Source organism: Sciurus carolinensis, chromosome 10 (assembly GCF_902686445.1).
Source record: "Sciurus carolinensis chromosome 10, mSciCar1.2, whole genome shotgun sequence".
NCBI lineage: Eukaryota > Metazoa > Chordata > Mammalia > Rodentia > Sciuridae > Sciurus > Sciurus carolinensis.
In genome coordinates, this window is record NC_062222.1 from 51,951,244 (window position 1) to 51,970,433 (window position 19,190).

At 33.9% G+C, this 19,190-nt stretch overlaps 1 pseudogene; it reads right to left on the minus strand.

The window, feature by feature from the left end:
* Positions 1 to 10,103: 10,103 nt before the first annotated feature.
* Positions 10,104 to 10,582, minus strand: LOC124994893 (peptidyl-prolyl cis-trans isomerase A-like; annotated as a pseudogene).
* Between the last annotated feature and the right edge of the window lie 8,608 nt (positions 10,583 to 19,190).

The window sequence follows — 19,190 nt, forward strand, 5'->3', positions numbered from 1 at the left end:
TAAGTACATGGTGGGTTCCGAAGTGTGTTTTTATTATGCATTATAGCTAAATATAGTATGTGTCAAATGTTACATAACTAAAGATCTTTTAGAGTATTCAAATCTATACAAAAGGACAAAAATAAAATCATCTGATAGAGAATAAATTCTTCTATTTTACATACCATTATACATATATTTTTTAATTCCAATTTTGTGAAAAAAATAACTGCTTTTATGTATTGTTTTGGGAAGAAAACATCATCTTCAAGTAATAATAATAAAAAATTTAAATTTATATCAAGGTAATGTCACCATATGTTATAAACTTAAATGTTTTCTTTCAAGAGAAATGTCTTGGTAATTGGTCCTATTGAATCAGTAAGAAAGCAGAAGAGATCCATCTTTGTGATACTGTTAAAATGAAACATGTCTTTCCAATAGTCCCATTTCAGAGGAGCAGAGTGAATGAAGGCTTTCAAAATGTCATGTTTTGCCCTCCACGATATTATATCTTCTCAAAAATGTGTCTGAAAGCAACTGAATTCTAATTTAACTGTAAGAAAGAGATAAATGTAAACATTGTTTTATGCCAAAGACATTAATTCAAATTCTTATAAATGGAAAACTGTGAACAATGCAAAAATTAACCGTTATAAAAAGATTGGGAATCATAGGCTTCTAAGTATTTTTAACTCTTTTATTTTTCATTTATAGACTCCTACAGCCCTGTGAAATAGATTCCTTTTCAAGGTCTTATAATTCTTATGTTCAATAAGTACTCAGTTAAACCTATGTTGATATTAATTATGATTTCAATTATATTTCAGCTTACTGTTGAGAAAAACTGTCTTGGGCTTTCTCATTGGCATCAGGCATCATGGATATGATTTTCAGTTCCATACTGTCATCCAGCATCTCTAACCCTCACCCGTAATTTAGTAGTCTTGAGTCAACATTTAAAAAGAATCATGGTTTATCTGATACTAAGGGTGAATACATTTTCTAAACATAAAACCCAAAAGATATTCAATAATGGATAATACGGTAGATTTTACTACTTAAGATTTTAAGGAGAGGAGGAAAGAAGAAAATATGACCACCAGTTTCTTCAGGGTGTAAGCATTTGATGCTACATGGAAAGGAGTTTTCAGGGGGAAGTCATCACTTCAATCTGAATATGCAGTAGCTCTAAGACACACTAGAAGGTGAACCTGAGACTCAAAAGTGCACTTCACCCTGCAGATACTTAGGAGACATGGATATGTTGTTGAAGCTATAGGTGTGCAAGAACTTTCCTAAGAGAGTTAAAACTGAGAAGAGAACCTGCCCCGTGACTCACACATGTAAGCCCAGCTACTTGGGAGCGGAGGCATGAGGATCACAAGTTCAAGGCTAACCTGGGCAATTTAGCAAGATCCTGTCTCCAAATTTAAAATAGTAATAATCATAAGGGTTGAGAATGTAGAGATCCCCTGGACTTAATCCCCAGTACTAGAAAAAAAAAAAGAAAGAAAGAAAGAAAGAAGACTGAGAAGAGGCTCAAAGAGATTTGTAATGAGTACACATATGAAGTTAGCTGAAAAGACTGCCTCCTGGCTTCAATGCCACAGAGAATTTGATTTAGTACGTCCAGAGAAAAATCCAGAAAATAACATTTCTAGCAAGTTGTTCTCTGGACTATCTCTAAAGGGAAGACAAAGAACAAGGAAGAACTGCTCTTTTGCTGCCTGGTGGTTTTTGGTTTTTGTTTGTTTTTGTTTTGTGTTGTTTTTGTGTGCACACATCATAGCCCACTTTATTTCTAAATAGTTTATTGTTTCTTTACTACATAAATAAGGAAATTTTGAATAAACATGATGATACATTAAGGATTGCAAGCATTTTCAACTATGAAAGAATACATTAAAGAAATGCATACAAGAAAATTGTACTGAATGATCCACTTGAAATTTGATAATTTTAGCATGATTATTTTTAAATAAAAATAATTCTGCAAAAAATATTTTTTTTTGAAAATTATGTCCCTGAGTACTGAAAGTATTGTTGAATATTGCGGTCAGAAACAGGTGCCCATTTTATGAGTTGCAATAATCATATGACTAGGTGATAAGCTTAATCATCCCTCTGATTGTGATGAATCCAAGTTACTTCAGAAAAATCAGCAGAAGGAATTTACTCTAAAAGATATTGCCAAAAAATACTGTTATTGAACACTGAACCCTACTCTGGTTCTTAGCTTAAATCTAAGTATTTTGAATATATTGGTTTTAATAAGACAAATACTTTATTAAGAGAAAATCATGGTGTTGGTGAGAGGATAGTCTTTTTACATTATTCTAAACTTAAGTCTTCTTATTGAAAAATATATATTTATGATTGTCACTTTGTTCTGTTAATACTATAAAGGAAATAGAGCTGTGAGGTATAACCAAAATTGAATTCATAGATGAATAATAAATTATGGTGAGAATAACACATTAATAGCTAGAGTTTGCATTTCCCTAAAAAAAAAAAAAATTTAAATTCTGGTGTATTTTAGAAAAGTCCTTGATTGAAGCATTCAAAATTACAAAGGACATCTTTTTTTGTAACCTTGTCCTATAATAAGATGAGGACAAGGAGATACTTGATAAAAATAAGGGGCAGTAAATCCAGAACAAATTGAGGTAAATAATGCCTTATGAATATGTATAGTCAACCTGTGAAATTCATTGACCGAAGAGGTCACTGAGTCAAATACAGTGGTTGAATTTAAAAAACAGCTGGGTAATTTTATGACCACTAATAGCTTTGGGAGCTCTGCTCGGAAAGCAGAGATAATGATAAGGGTAATCAAATCTCTTGTTTCAGGATGTAAGTTACCAGTGGGGGGTTGTCCAATTCTGTGCTGTACTGTTGTCCTCTGGACTTTTCTTGTACACACCAAACATTAGGGAGGTGCAGCAACAGACCTGTGTAGTTATTCAGCACCTTTATGTTGACATTTATAGATGCCTATGTGTTCTTTCACCTTCATATGAAGGTTCAACCTATGTAATATAGGAACAGAGAAAACTCTGTTTGGGATAGAGAATATTTCATAATCATACTCAAGATAATCAACACTTTATCTTAGGAATGGTTGCCTTTGAATATCATTCTCAGAATTCCTGAGTTTATGAAACCAAAACAGTTTGAAAAGTTAGCAGTCATTACATTTTGGGGAGGATGAGTCTTCAATGGCATCCACATTACTTCCTTCTAAATATATCATATTTAAAAAATCATATCTTGAGTCTTAAACCATGTTCTGCTTTAGATGTATTATTGATTTAATTATGCTCTTATCTCAAATCAGTGTCATATACCACAAATTCTAAAATTTTTAACTGAGGTCATAATTAAATTTTACATCTGAAATTTTTTTCCAAAATTAAAATTTTTGATAGAAAAAAACCCACAAAACTAACTATGATTTGAAATCCAAGTTAACTATTATTGATATATACAATCATATAGATACCCACACATATAATAATTTATATTTTTATTAAATTATACAGAGTTGGGAATACATTGCACATACTTTCCTATAATCTATCATTTTAATAGCAATTCACTGTGAATGATTTTCTTAAAATTAAATATTTTGAAGACTGTATTTAATATGCATATATTATCATTTACTTTTCTAGTTTCTTCCTTGGACATTTAGGTTGTGCTATGGTTGATCTGAATTGTCAACTAGACTGGATTAAGATATGCCTAAATTTAAAAGACTTCTAGGTGTGTTAATGAGGGTGTTTCTAGGAATGATTGGCATTTGGGACAGTGAACTGAAGCAGAGACCAACCTTTAGTGTGGACAGCACAGTCCAATAGGTTGAGGGCATGGATGAAGTAAAAGTTGGAAGGACAAGAAAGCAGCAGTAGACACAAGCACAACTCTCCTTGAGGTAGTACTTGAATTGCTGCTATAATCCCCTGCTCCTTCACTCTTCCAAAGCTGAGTCTGACTCTTCAGGGTGTTCCCAAGGCTTCATTCCAGATAGGACCTGCATTCTTTAACCCTCTTGTTCTGAGACTCCAACTTCTTGAACTAAGTATCTACTGGTTCCTCCAGCTCTCCATCCTGCAGATGGCCATTGTAGTGGTACTATCCAGTTTCTGTAATGTATGCCAATCTAATAAATCCCCATATAGATATAGATATAGATATAGATATAGATATAGATATATACATATATCAGATGTTGGTTCTGTTTCTCTAGATAACCTTAATACAGGTTGGTTGAAATTTTTCACTATCATGACTACAAGGATATTTGTGATTATTCTTTTTTGATGGTTCAAATTGAAAGCATGTTGTCTTTAGGAATTTTAATTCATATTGCCAATTATTTTCCAGAAAAAAATGGTATTTTGCATACATATCATCAGTTTAAGAAAATATGCTTTCCTCATAAAATCAATGGATAAAACGTGTGTATATGGAAATATAGTTAATTATTGCCATCCCCCTTACATTTTACTAATCTTTCCAATAAAGATTATATAATCTTTTACTAAGTATGATTAGAAAAAATAAAGGGGATCTCAGTAATAAAATTATTACATCTTTGATTACTTATAGTTTTAAATATGTTTCATAAATTTATAGAGCATTTAAAAAATTCTGAGAATTATTTTGGGGCCTAATACATGGCTCATTTTAGACAGTGTTCCATGTATTGAAGAAAATAATGTGTATTCTGTAGCTGTTTGATAAAATGTTCTGTAAACATCTGTTAGATCTATTTGGTTTATATTGCAGTTCTACTCTGATGTTTCTTGACTTTTTGCCTGCATTATCTGCGCATTGATGAAGATGAAGCGTTGAAGTCTTCCACAATTGTTGTATTGGATTTTCTCTCTCTTTATTCTTTTTTGTTACAAACTTTTAATTCTATTTAACTTTTAATAATGTGCTTATATCTTTGATAATTGATATTTTAAAACACATTTTTTCAAAATGAAAAAATAAAACAAGCATAGATTATTTCTGTTCTTTACTAATACAACAAGTCAAGGTGGTAATGAACCATTGACTTCCCTAAATCAGGAACCACTCTTACACTCTAGCTCAGAGCAGGTACATAATAAATGTTGTTCAATTGAAGGTTTCATTGAGTAATTGAAACAAACTGTCAAACATATTAATGAGTGTCTTGAGCTACATTAATAGAAAATTCTAGAAAAAAATGTATTCATAACATTGTGTATCAGTCTCTGTTCTAAGTGCTGAGCACATTTTGCATCTTTTAATCCTTGAACACCAGGAGGAAGATACTGACATTGTCCCCATTTTATAGATAAGGAAACTGAAAGATTATGAGGTTATAAGCTGGGTGCAGAGTCGCCATCTTGGAATGTCCCTTTACCATCACCTAGAGACCCCCTTCACCTTTCTCCCCTTTCCTCTATCACCTTTATTTCTCTTCTTTGGTTTTCTCCATTGTTTGAATGATTCCTGTCCTATAGCAACTTCTTGAGAGTAATTATGTGGAGAAAACGTTGTTAATCTTTTCAAGACTTTATGTCTATGCTAATATACACTGAATTCAAAATTGTATTTTAGCTTCTAGAGTTGCTGCTGACAAGTCTAGAGTCATTTGGATTTCTGGTTCTTTGTATGTGACTTGTTTTTTCTTAATGTAAGCTTTCAAGATCTTTTCCTGTGTCCTGAAATTTCACAGTGCTGTGGTGGGTATAGGTCTATGTCCTTGCAATATGTGGGCATTCCATAGGCAATTTCAGATTAAAAAATCCATCCTAAAGAGCAAGAAGTAAAATCAAGTATCAATAAATTGGATGCTATCAAACTAAAAAAGCTTCTTCATAGCAAAGAAAAAATTCAAGAATGTGAACAGAAGGGGAGAAAATCTTTGACATATGCACCTTAGATAGAGCATTAATCTCCAGGATATACAAAGAACTCAAAGAACTTAACAAAAACAACAAAAAAATAACCCAATCAATGGTTGGGCTAAGGAACTGAACAGGCACTTCACAGAAGAAATATGAATGGTCAAAAATATATGAAAAAATGTTCAACATCTCTAGCAATCAAAAAATGTAAATCAAAACTACACTTAGATTCCATCTCACCTCCACCAGAATGGCAATTATCAAGAATATAAGTAGCAATAATTGTTGGCGAGGATGTGGAGAAAAAGGTTCACTTATACATTGCTGGTGGGACTGCAACTTAGTGTAACCATTCTGCAAAGCAGTATGGAGATTCCTCAGAAAACTTGGAATGGAACCACCATTTGACCCAGATATCCCATTTTGGTTTATACCCAAATGATTTAGAATCAGCATACTACAGTGAGGCAGCCACATCAATAGTTATAGCAGTGCAACTCACGATAACCAAGTTATGGAACCAGCTCTGGTGCCCATCAACAGATGAATGGATAAAGAAAATGTGTTGTATATACACAGTGGAATATTACTCAGACATAAAGAAGAATGAAATTTTGGCATTTTCTGGTAAATGGATGGAACTGGAGATTATTTTGCTAAGTGAAATAAGCCAGTCCCCCCAAAAACCAAAGGCAGAATGTTCTCTCTGTGGATGCTAACAATGAAGGAGGGGCATATTAGAAGTTCAGAGGACTAGACAAAGGGGAATGAAGTGAAGGAGCGGGGATGGGAATCAAAAAAACATTAGAATGAATTGGACATATATTTTCTATCCTTGTATATGAATACATGACCAATGTAACTCTACATCATATACAACCACAATAATGGGATCCTAATTGCAACAAGTTATACTAATTCTATTTATGTAGAATATGTCAAAATATACTCTACTGTCATGTATATTTAGAAAGAACAAAAAAATAAGAATAGAAGAAAAAGAGACAGAAATTGGGGGATCAGGCAGTAGTAAAATAATTAGAGGATCGGTCCAGGAATTATAACATTTGAATAAAGGTGATCAAAAGAGAGAACAGAGAAAGCTAAAGGAAGTAAATCATCAAAGTAATTCAATAACATTTTCCTGTTGGAAGACATGAATTTTCTATCTGAAATTGCCTATGCATTTTCTTTCTCTTTAGATGTAATAATGATTGAGTCATAAAAGTGGGCACTCCAACATTAGGTGAATATACATTTATAATTGTTAAATTTGTGCTATCTTCTTGTTGAATTAATCCTCTGATCATTTTTATATATAATTTTTTTTTGTTAAATAATTTTTGTCATTGTCTAAGAATAGCTTCTCCTGGCTCACTTTTGGTTTTATTTTGGGTAAAATATCTTTTTCCATACTTTCACTTCAAAGTTGTGTGTCTTTATTGGTGACATGAGTTTCTTGTGAGAAGTATATTATTCAGTCTTGTTTTTGAGTACATTCATCCAATCTCTATCTTTTACTTGGGGAATAAGTCTATTTATGTTTGGCATTATTATTGACAAATAATGTCACTCCAGTAATTTTGTTAAATTTCTTTGGTTTTCTTTGGATATCCTTTTTTTCCCCTATTTTTGTGGATTGGTGGTTTACTGTATTGACAAGATTTGAAATTTTTCTTTTTATCTTTTGTGTATCTTCTCTCCCAGTGGATTTTATACTCTCACGTGCTTTCATGATGATAGCTGTCTTCCTTTCACTGTTGGATGTAGGACTTACTTAAGCATCTTTGTAAGGCTGTCGTGGTGGTCATGGATTCCCTCCGATTTTGCTTTTCTTGGAAAACCTTTATTTCTTCTTCATTTCTGAAGAATAGCTTTGCTGGATAGAATAGTCTTAGCTGACAGTTATTTTCATTCAGAACATGGAACATGCTGTTCCATTGCCTCTTGGCCTATAAGGATTCTGCTGAGAAATCTGCCCCATTTATCTAGTGGAAATACCCTTAGATGTGACTTAATGCTTTTCTCTTGCAGATTTTAGAATTTCCTATCTTGTACTTTTTATAGTTTGACTATAACATGACATGGTGAGGATTCTTTTTTTTTTTTTAGTGGACTACTATGGATATTCATGTATTTCCCAATATTAAATAAGCTTTTTACTATTATTTCATTTAATAGGTTTTCTATGACTTTCTCTTATTTTCACCATAAGGTGAAAATTCATATTGTGGTTTCTCAGATATGTTTGAAGTTATCTTTATTCTGTCCTTCTTTTCTATCTCTATCTTTTGTCTGATGGATATTTCAAAAAACCTATATTAAATTTATCATCTAACTGTAATTTTTCTCTAATTGTTTGGATAAATCTAATTTATGTCCTAATGAAATTATAACTTATTTCATTTATTTTAAAGAATGAAGAAATACATATACATGTTATTTTAATTTTTATGTGGTTTCACCTTGCTAATTTTAAATTTGCACGTTAAAACAGATTTTTTAATTTTATATTATTTTGTAGAATTTAGAAAAACTTGTAGCTTTGTCATTCAGTTTCTACACATATTTGATAAATGTAATACTGGATAACTTATTTTTGCATTTCTATGAATAAAATATTCTTTCTACTATATTTTCTAGTGGGATATTGGTGCTATAGAGAAAGTTTTGATTTTATCCATCTTAACCTCTTCTTATTAAGCTATTAAAATATGAATAATTTTGAGATAGGCAGATTTTATTTAGAACAATATTAGAGTCATAGTAAAATAAAGCAGAAAACAAAATTCTATGATTCTGTGTCTAAACATGTGCATTCTCCCCCATTATCAACTTTTCCACCAGAGTTGTACATTTGTGACAATTGATGACCTTACAGTGGCACATCACTATTACCCAAAGTCCATAGCTAGCAATAGGTTTCACTCTTCATATTGTCATTCTCTCAATTTCAAAATGCATAATGATATGAATTCACCATTGTTGTATCACAGAATAATTTTCTATCCTCTGACTATTCAATTCCTTTACTCCAAATAGCTGACAACCTCTAATTTTTTATTATAATTTACAAATAGTATTTGTACATAATTGTGGGATGCAGTACAATAATACAATATATAGAATGTGCAGTGACCAAATCAAGGTAATTCATTTCCATCTCAAACACTTATCCTTTCCATGGGCTGAAAAACTGTGAACTATTCTCATAGTTATTTTGAAGTGCAGCATAAATTGTTATAGACTATAGTTACTTTACTATGCCATAGACCATCCGAATGGATTTCTTTTATGTAATGATATTTTGGTACCTGTTGTACAGCCTCTTTCCTTTCTCCCTCTCTTACCTTTCCCCTACTCTTCTCTGGTTACCACCATTTCACACTCTTCTTCTATGGAGTTGATTTTCCCCTTTTTAATTTGGTGCATATTAATTATACAGCACAATATATTTCATGGTGGCATATTAATACATGCATATAATATAATTTGATCAACTTCACTCCCATTACCTCACCTTACCCACTGTTCCCCTCCCCTGGGTCCCCTTCCTCTATACTAATAGTTTCTCTTGTACATTTTGACATCTTCTTTTAAAGTTGATTTGCTTATCTTCCACAAATAAATGAGACATGTACTATTTGTTTTTCTGTTACTGTTTTATGTCATTTAGCATGATGTCCTCCAATTCCATCTACCTGGTGAAAATGATGGAATTTTATTATTTTTATGGATGAATAACATGCCATTTTGCTTACATGTCACATTTTCTTTGTTCAATCATTTGACATTGTACACCTAATTTAATCCCATATCCTTATAATTGTGAATAATGGGACAATAAACATGGGAGTGCAGGTAATTCGTTGATGATAATATCTTTTCCTTTGGATATACACATACTAGTGGGATAGCCGTGTCAAATGGTAATTTTATTTCAGTTTTGGGAGGAATCTCTATACCATTTTCCATGGTGGCTATACTAATGTACATTCTCATTAGTAATGTATGAGTTCTCTTTTCTTTTTTTTTTTGTCATTTAGTTTTTATTCACAATCCATAACTCTGCAATCCGGCTAGACTTGGGAGGGAAATAAGGAAAATATGGAACACAAAGAACTGCAGCGAGAGCACAAAGATTATGGGATATTGAGAGCAGATGGGGTGGAGGGGTGCTCTCCTGAGCTACAGAAGGAATGGTTTGGTAGTTAAGAGAAACACAAGTCAAATGTATTAGAGTTGTTCACAGTCAGTAATGGTGATCTTGCTGGTCTTGCCATTCCTGGACCCAAAGGGCTCCATGGCTTCCCTGATGTTCATGCCCTCTTTCACCTTCCCAAAGACCCTATGATTGCTATTCAACCACTCAGTCTTGGCAGTGCAGATGAAAAACTGGGAACCACTTCTGTTTGGCCCATCATTTACCATAGACAAGAATGCTTCAGGATGAATTTCTCATCATCAAACTTCTCCCCATGGATGGACTTGCCGCCAGTGCCAATATGGCGTGTGAAGTCCTCACCCTGGTACATAAATCCTGGAATAATTCTGTGAAAGCAGGAACCCTTATAACCAAATCCTTTCTCTCCAGTACTCAGAGCACTAAAATTTTCTGCTGTCTTTGGAACTTTGTCTGCAAACAGTTCAAAGGATACGCACTTCAAGAGCTTGCTGTCAACAGTGATTTCGAAGAACCTGGTAGGGTTGACCATGGCTGACAAAGAACAACCACAGGTGATGGTGGTGTCTATGAGTTCCCTTTTCTTATCTTTTGACTGTTTCTTCATAGATTTTCCAGAGAAGTTCCATGAGGTACTATTGAGTTCCATGAAGTACCATGAGGTACCAGTGGTATGAATAAGTCTGATCAAACCTGTATCTAAAGCATATCAAGTCCAAGAATCCAATTTCAAGTTTCTGAGTAAACTAGGGGAAAAAAGGAATTATTAGAAAATTTCACTATATATTTTATCAGACTTCATACTCATTTTCATCAAGCAAACATCAACTTGAATTAGGTTTACATGCTTATGTTGAGTGTAGATGTTGAGGGAAGGAATATTCTTTCTCAATACCTCAGAGACATGCTTATGAATGACCAAAACCTTCAAGTGCTCTTAATAAATAAGACTCAAGATTAAAAAATGAGTAAAGAGTATTTGCCAATACAGGAACACAATAAAAAGAAAATAAAAACAAAAATCAGACTATTAAAGCTTGTACTCAAATCTTGCTTTAACTTCTTTGACCTTGATATTCTCTAGATTGCATTTAGTTTACACAATAAAACTACTGTTGGTAAAGCAACACTGGACCAGGGCTACTGAAGTCATGGTCTATTCCATAAACATTAAAAAATTTCCATAAGCCCCAAGATCTAGAGGTTAGTGCAGAACTAACTCTTGGGTAGAATATGTTTGTTTCGTTAAATCATATGTAGATGTGAACTAACTGTGGTTTGCATTTTCTTTTTCATTTCATAATTGTATCTGGATTGAATGAATTGTTGTTAATGGTTATAACTCAACTATGTATGCTTTTCTAAAGAATTTCTATTTGAATATTATTGTTTCCATGATTTTCTTATTTGAATAATCAAAGAATCACCTTCAATACCACTGTTATGACCAATCTCAATACCACCACTCACTACTCATGATAATAATATTCTCAGTAAATGACTGCCATGTTCCAGGTGGTGTGATAGTTACCAATCATATGTTAACTCACATCAAAGAATTCTTATGATTTAGGTCCTGAAATAGGAATACTTGAGAGTAAAGATATACATATATACACTTTCTGGGGAGTAGTTTTCCTCCAGAATATCAAAGTATGGATTCTGTAGGAAATAGATATTTTTCCCAGTGTTGGGGGGAGAGAGAGAGAAAAAGAGAAAGAATATGAAGGTGGAAAGTTTAGGATTAGAGCCCAGCAGAGACAGGATCACAGTCTCTGGAGGCTGGGTTGTTGAAGGATCATAGGCAGCTGTGAAATGTATCACCTTGGTCTAGAAATGGCAGTGGGGAGGGCTTTCCATGGGCATAATAAACCTGCACATGATACTGTAATGAATAAACTCAATGAAATGAGAAAGCTTAAAGCAGCAGTTTGTGCCAAGAAAAACAGCAGCAGAGCTTGTACTGAATTAAAAGCATATTACTGGAGAGATGAACTATAGAATTTTCAAATATAGTATATAAAATAGAGTTACCTTAGATTAGGTAGAGGGAAGTGAAGGGGGAGAAGGAGCGTGAGGGTAGAAAGGAGAGTAGAGTGAAACAGACATTATTACCTCATGTACATATATGACTGCATATCTGATGTGATCCTACTATTACCAGAAAAATGAGAGATTATACCCCATTTATGTATGATCTGTCAAAATGTATAAATGCATTCTACTGTCATGTACAACAAATTAGAACAAATAAAAAATTAGAAAAAGAATTGATTATACAAAAATAAAATAATGAATGTAAGGAAAAGAGAGAGTAAACTCTATGAGTACTTGGTGACAGACACATATAAACAAAATCCATTGCATTTGTAAAGATCATTGTTAATACTCAGCCCTAATATGTACAAGTTACTGTGCTAAGAACTCCAGAGAGGTCATCTTATTTAATTCTGTAGAATAGGCACTAACATTGATCAAATAAGAAGGGTTAATATATCCAATGTCAAATATCTTGTATGAAGATCTCTTTAGAATTTCACCTTGGTGTTCTGACTCCAGGATACATGTTTACGACCAGTAGCAATGAAGTGCATTACACACAGGAAGAGGAGAATCCAGAAAAGTATAAAGCTAACCTGGACAGTAAGACTTAACCAGTCCTATTTCTAACTAGAGAACACATTCCAATTCCCCACTTAATCATTATTCACTAATAAACATTATTGTCCAAAAAGAGTGGAAAGGGTTCTCTGTGAGGGTGCCAGGAGAGCTAACAATAAAGTCATGTAAAATTTGGTAACTGATCACCAAGGATATAAACATTAATTAATGCTGGATAGAACATGGAGTAAAAGGAACACTTTTATACTGTGGATGAGATTGTAAATCTGTACAAACACTGTAGAAATCACTATGGAGGTTCTTCAAAAGATTGAACATTGAAACAGATATAACCCACTTAAATCACTCCTTGGTATTTACCCTAGGATCAAAGTCATCATGCTATAGTGGTATATGTTTACAGCACCACAATTCATAATAGCCAACTACAGAACCAGCCTAGGTGTCCATCAAGAGATGAGTAGACAAAGAAAATGTGACATATATACACAAGGGAGTTATTTATTTATTTATTTTAAATTTTTTACAGATTGCGTTTTGATTCCTTGTACACAAATGGGGTATATCATTTCGTTTCTATGGTTGTGTATGATGTAGATTCATACCATTTGTGTAATCATACATGTACATAGGGTAATGGTGTCTGTCTCATTCCATGATTTTTCATACACCCTCCTCCCTCTCATTTCCTTCTAAATAATCTAAAGTTCCTCCATTCTTCTCTCACTCCCCACTCCCCACCCCCATTATATATCATCATCCACTTATTAGAGAAAACATTTGGCCTTTGGTTTTTTGGGATTGGCTTATTTCACTTAGCATGATAGAAAGCAGTATGCAGAATCCTCAGAAAACTTGGAATGGACCCACCTCTTGACCCAGTTATCCCACTCCTCGGTTTATACCCGAAGGACTTAAAATCAGCAAACTACAGTAACACAGTCACATCAATGTTTATAGCAGCTCAATTCACAATAGCTCGATTGTGGGACCAACCTAGATGCCCTTCACAGATGAATGGATAAAGAAACTGTGGTATATATACACAATGGAGTTTTATTTGGCCATAAAGAAAAATGGAAAAAAAATGTCATTTGGAGAAAACTTAATGGGACTTGAGAACATTTTGTTAATAATGTTATTTTGAAATAAGCCAAACTCAGAAGGTCAAGAGTCACATGTTTTTTTGCTCATATGTAGACTTTAGCAAGGAAAAGAATGGTGTGTGGGGGAGCAGGTGGCATCTCATGAAAACTGAAGAGATCAGTAGAGAAAAGGGACCAGGAGAAGGGACAATAGTAGGGAAAGGGGAAATAATGGAGAATGATATTAGCCAAATTACATCATTATATTGTGTGCATGCATAAATATGTAACAACAAATTCCATCATTATGTACAACTACAATGCAACAATAAAAAAAAAAGAAATTGGAGACAAAGAATTTAAGTACTGCAGATAATGCTGCTCATACAGTAAACTTAATGATTTAGTTGCTGGATGTGTCTCACACAAATACTGTATTTTTCATGTCCAAATCTAATCTTACATTAAACACGTTTACTCTTCAAAGTCCAGGTACAATTTTTAAAATTTTGTTATAGAAATGGAGTCTGTAAAAGGATGCACTGCCCCACTGGTATCTGGCCTCGATTTCCCATCCTCCCTGACACAGAGTAAGAAAGGGTGTATAGACACAGACAGTTTCACAGATCATATCAGTATTTTCCTGTCCACCCCAAAATATCAAAGCTTTTATTTAGAAGATAGAATTTACTATTACTAAAAATATAGTTCAAAATGGTTGAATGGTTGGATCACTCTTACATATTTTCTTGGGCAGATCCATCTTCCTGATTTACTTACCAATCAGGAAGAAATTGTCAGACATAAATGTTCCTTATAAATAAGAAGTATAATCTGTTTCACTGTATTTCCTCTCTCAAAAATATATTTAATTACTTATATAGTGTTTAGGGACAATTAAGAAATGACTCATTTCTGTATTTAAAATCTGCACAAAGGGCTGGGAGATAGCTCAGTCGGTAGAGTGCTTGCCTTGCAAGCACAAGGCCCTGGGTTCAATCCCCAGCGCTCAAAAAAAAAAAAAAAAAAAAAAAAAAAATCTGCACAAGCAAAGTATTTTCTTATTTTTTTGTTTGTTTTGCAGGGATATTTTTCCATTTTGTTTGATTTTACCTGTTAATTTTAGCACAGTAAATCAGAGTCTCAGAAAAATTTGAGATTGTCTTTTTGGAAAGAATGGGCATAGTTTTAAGATCAGACAGTGAAAGAGGATGTTCCACTACCTGATTTTTTTTATTGGGAAATGAGCAGTTCTATAATGTACTTTACCCATTCAATCAAGAGATTTTTATCAAGGGCCTTTTAAATAACAGGCATTGGAGATTACAAGGATTAACATAGTCTCTTCCCTTGTTGAACTTACATGATAAACACAGAATAAATTTTAAGCAAATGAGTTTATGAGATGACTATTTTTATTAAATTGTAGTACAAACCTACAGAAAAAATTTTTGATAATGAAGACCAGTCCAGACTGATCATTAGGGAGCAATGTAAGTTAAGCAGGCTTTTCTGAGGAAGAATACTTAGTATAAACTTAGGAAGGGTAAATATCTAAATGCAGAAAGTGGAGGGGAACAGCTAGTTCAGAGGAAAGACTGGCAGCAACCTAAAGAGGTCGACGAAGCTGCAGGGGAGTGCATAAGCCGGGGAGAAAGTGATGGGAAGGAGTCTGGTGGGCGATGGTACCAAAAAATAGTTGAAAGGTGTGCTCAGTAATCCAAGAGTAAAAAAGGAGTTCGTCTTTGATTTAAAGGTCTCTAATGTCAGTAATGATCATAAAAGCAAAATCCCTCTACTATTAATAAATTGATTGTAGGAAAGCACTATTGCCCTCCCAGCCCTCACTTCTATTTTACTGTTGGTCAAACCAGTACTGAACTGAGAACAGAAGAAGGAAACATGGATGCTCACTGTATCATGTTTTTGTACAAGTCAATCTATATAAAGCATTGGGAGGAACCTTGAAAATGTACTTTTCTCACAGGAAAGCTGTAGACATATATATATTTTTTATTACAAAAAGGATTAAAATTAGAGGGCTAAAGCCTTCTGGAATGAGAACAAGCCTACCACATGACAGTTGCGGGGGTTTAGAAATAGCATCACCAAGTGAAGAAGTGTAGTTATTTAAATTAGGATACACCAGTAGGCTTCAAGATTTTAGTGGTTTTTTTTTTTCCCATTAAAGAATATTTAAGTGATGAAGGTAGAAAATGGATCTTACCACAGAACTAGCTTTAACTTTACATCCTGGGAGTATAATAGCTAATTGCATGGATCTATCCTGCCAACAAAAATGTGCTTGAGTTTTTGTTGTTATTTGTTTGCTTTGGTACCAGGGATTGAAACCAGGGGCACTTAACCACTAAGCCACTTCCCCAGTTCTTTAAAAAAAAAATTATTTTTTAAGTTTTTCATTTTGACACAGGGTCTTGCTAAGTTTCTTAGGGACTCCCTAAGCTGCACTGGATGGCTTTGAACTTGCAATCCTCCTGCCTTAGTCTCCTAAGCCACTGGAATTACAGGCATGTGGCCCAGTTTTTATTTCATCATAGTTAGGTATTGTTCTAAGTAAACCCAAAATCTCTTCTGGTTTGGCACTGGGCAAGAAAAGGAACGTATAAAAACATATATTCATTGAAAAATACTTTGAGTACCTATCATGTGTACTACCCATCATTTCTAGATGGTTTGAAATGTAGATAAAAGAAACAGTTTTTACCTTTAAGATATTTGGAGGAAGAATTACATTTCCTATATGTAGCATATGAATGAATGGTGGCAGGATATAACTAGTGTAATTCAAAAGTGCTCTACCAGATCAGGAAAAGGAAAGTACAATTGAAATGAAAGGTGACATTCAAATGACCATTATAAAATGAATTGAAATATTAATATTGAAATAATATAACAAATGACCCTGGTAGTTACCATGTGCCTGGCTCTGTGCTAGGTGTTTTATATGCATTTTCTCATTTGCTCCCCACAAGAATTCCTTGAAATCCCATTGTTATCGCCTTTTTACTGAAGAATTTGAGAGTCAGAGAGAAGAATCAACTTGTCCTAGCTAGTAAATCTGAATTCAAATATATCTTATACTACAGCTACTAAAGCTCTCCCGTTATTTATTTTGCATGTTAAGTAGAAGATCCTACAAAAACAAAGATAGAAAAAGTTCAAAGCATAGCCTGAAAGACCAGGAGTCCTGTTGGGCAATATAGAGTGCATACAGAAAAGCAATAAAACTTACAGTCTGAGAAACAAACCAAGACTAAATTTTAGAAGATTTTGAATGCCAAGCTAGGAAACTGAACTGTACTCAATAGATCATGGAGAAAATGAAAAAGTCTCTGATTAGAAGAGTGACATGATGAATGTTGTATTCACTGGTATTAGTCTAGTCAAGTATGAAAAAGGGTATTAGAACTGAAAGAGAGTAAGAGGGAAGAGATCAGGATGATTTCAGTAGTCCAGGAGAAAGATGCCCAGAGTTTAGGGTGGCGGCAATTGGAATAGAAAGAGAAAACATATAGATGAGAGATGGAAAATAATAAAAAAAGAAAGGGAGGAGAGAGGCCTTGAAAGGTTTTTAATTCAGGAATACATTATTTTTTAATGTTTTGGGAGACATGAAAGGTCTCTAAGCACCAAAAAAAAAAAAAAATTATCCTTACAGAGTGATCCACTTTCAGGGGAAAATGCCCAGTGCCGTGCACTCTGGGCTGGTACTGGGCTACCTCATTATTGCGCTGGCCCCTTGCATGTTCAGATGGATGACTGTTTCCACCATACATCATCACCACGACAGCACAGAAATGATCTACTACTGCAAGCACTGAAGCCCTGATGATGTGGATGGTAGTAATAACACAGTCCAGTCAGGGGAGGAAAAAAGTCACTGCGCTTTCTTTCTTTCCTTTTTTTTTTTTTCCTTAAAGGTAAACTGGAAAGGTGGAGAGGGGAAAAGTGAACCAAAGAATTAAATATTGCCTTTTCAAAGATTCAAAATAACTACTGCAGTGTTGGCAAAGGTCAGTACGATAAAGCAGCCAGCGTGGAGAAATAGAGTGCTTTGGATAATGCTGAAAGGCACTCTGGGCATTATAGATGTAGAAATCAATTTTAAGATTAAAAAATTGAATTGGTAATTTTTGACCCATACTGTGATTGAATTATGTGGATCTTGGATTTTAATTAGAGTCGCATGCCTATCAAATAAAACCCTCAGGTATGTATGAAGCAAAAACATCACTTAAACATATTGTTGAATAAAAGACAAGGCCCTGAATCTGACTTAGCAAAATTATCTTTCTAAAAATAATCTTCCTTTTAGTTTTTTACTTTTCAGGCCATGAGAAAATTTTAAATCCTGGTTTTTGATTGATAAATTAAAATATTAGCACAGCATTCAAGTTGAAGGCTAATCCGAAGAATTGATAATGCTATAGGTCCCAGTTTTTAAAACCTGGAATGTTGACAAAAGTTGAATTAATATTTTAGAATAAAGACTGTGCTTTTAAAGTCAGAATACCTACAGCTGATTCAGTCTCCCTTAGCTACATATTCTGGATTGCTTAATTTTCAGATTTACAGCTGTGACTTGTAAAGAGTTTCTCTTCCCTCCCTTATACACAGATCGATTCCCCTTGGGTGCTGGTATCTTAATCATATAATCATTTGGGTTGGAAGGACCTATGCTGGGGCACTAATCTATTCTCGTGAATCACAGCAGGATTGATTTTATTATTACTTAGTCCCTCCTGATGGATGGGTGTAGGGATTCAGCCTTGAATCTCTCCAGCGATGGTGATTCCACAGCCTCCTCTAGCAGCTGGTGCCATTCCCAACTATTCATATTGTTGTAAAGTTAGTCCTAATATTTAACCTAAATTTCCCCTTCTGGAATTGGAGCCTATTACTTCTTGTTCTGTCCTCATTGACTAATGAGAATTGGTCCCTCTTCTCTTTATAACATCTTTTAATGAATCTGTAGACAGTTATGTCTCCCCTCAGTCTTCTTTTCTCCAGACAGAACATGCCCACTTGCCCTAACCTTTCCACATAGGTCTTATTTTCCAAACCCTTCATCATCTTTGTGGCTCTCCTCTGAACTCTCTCTATTCTGTCTATGTCTCCTTTGAAAAGTGCTGCTACAACCTAAATGCAGCATTTCACTGAAGGCCAGAATCACAGAGGACAAAGCGAGAAAAAAATCTAGCATTTTGTGGTTTTAAATGACACCTAATTTATTAACCACTTTAATGCCTTTTCATAGAACTGGCAGAAATTGAGTATAGGTAAGTAGAATCTTACAAAGTTTCTGTTAATTACACAAGCTAGGGAGTGGAAAAATGTTAGCATTGGCTTGTATGTTTTTTGGAAAATTTATTTATTTATTTTTTTAATTGTAAACAAATGGGATACATGTTG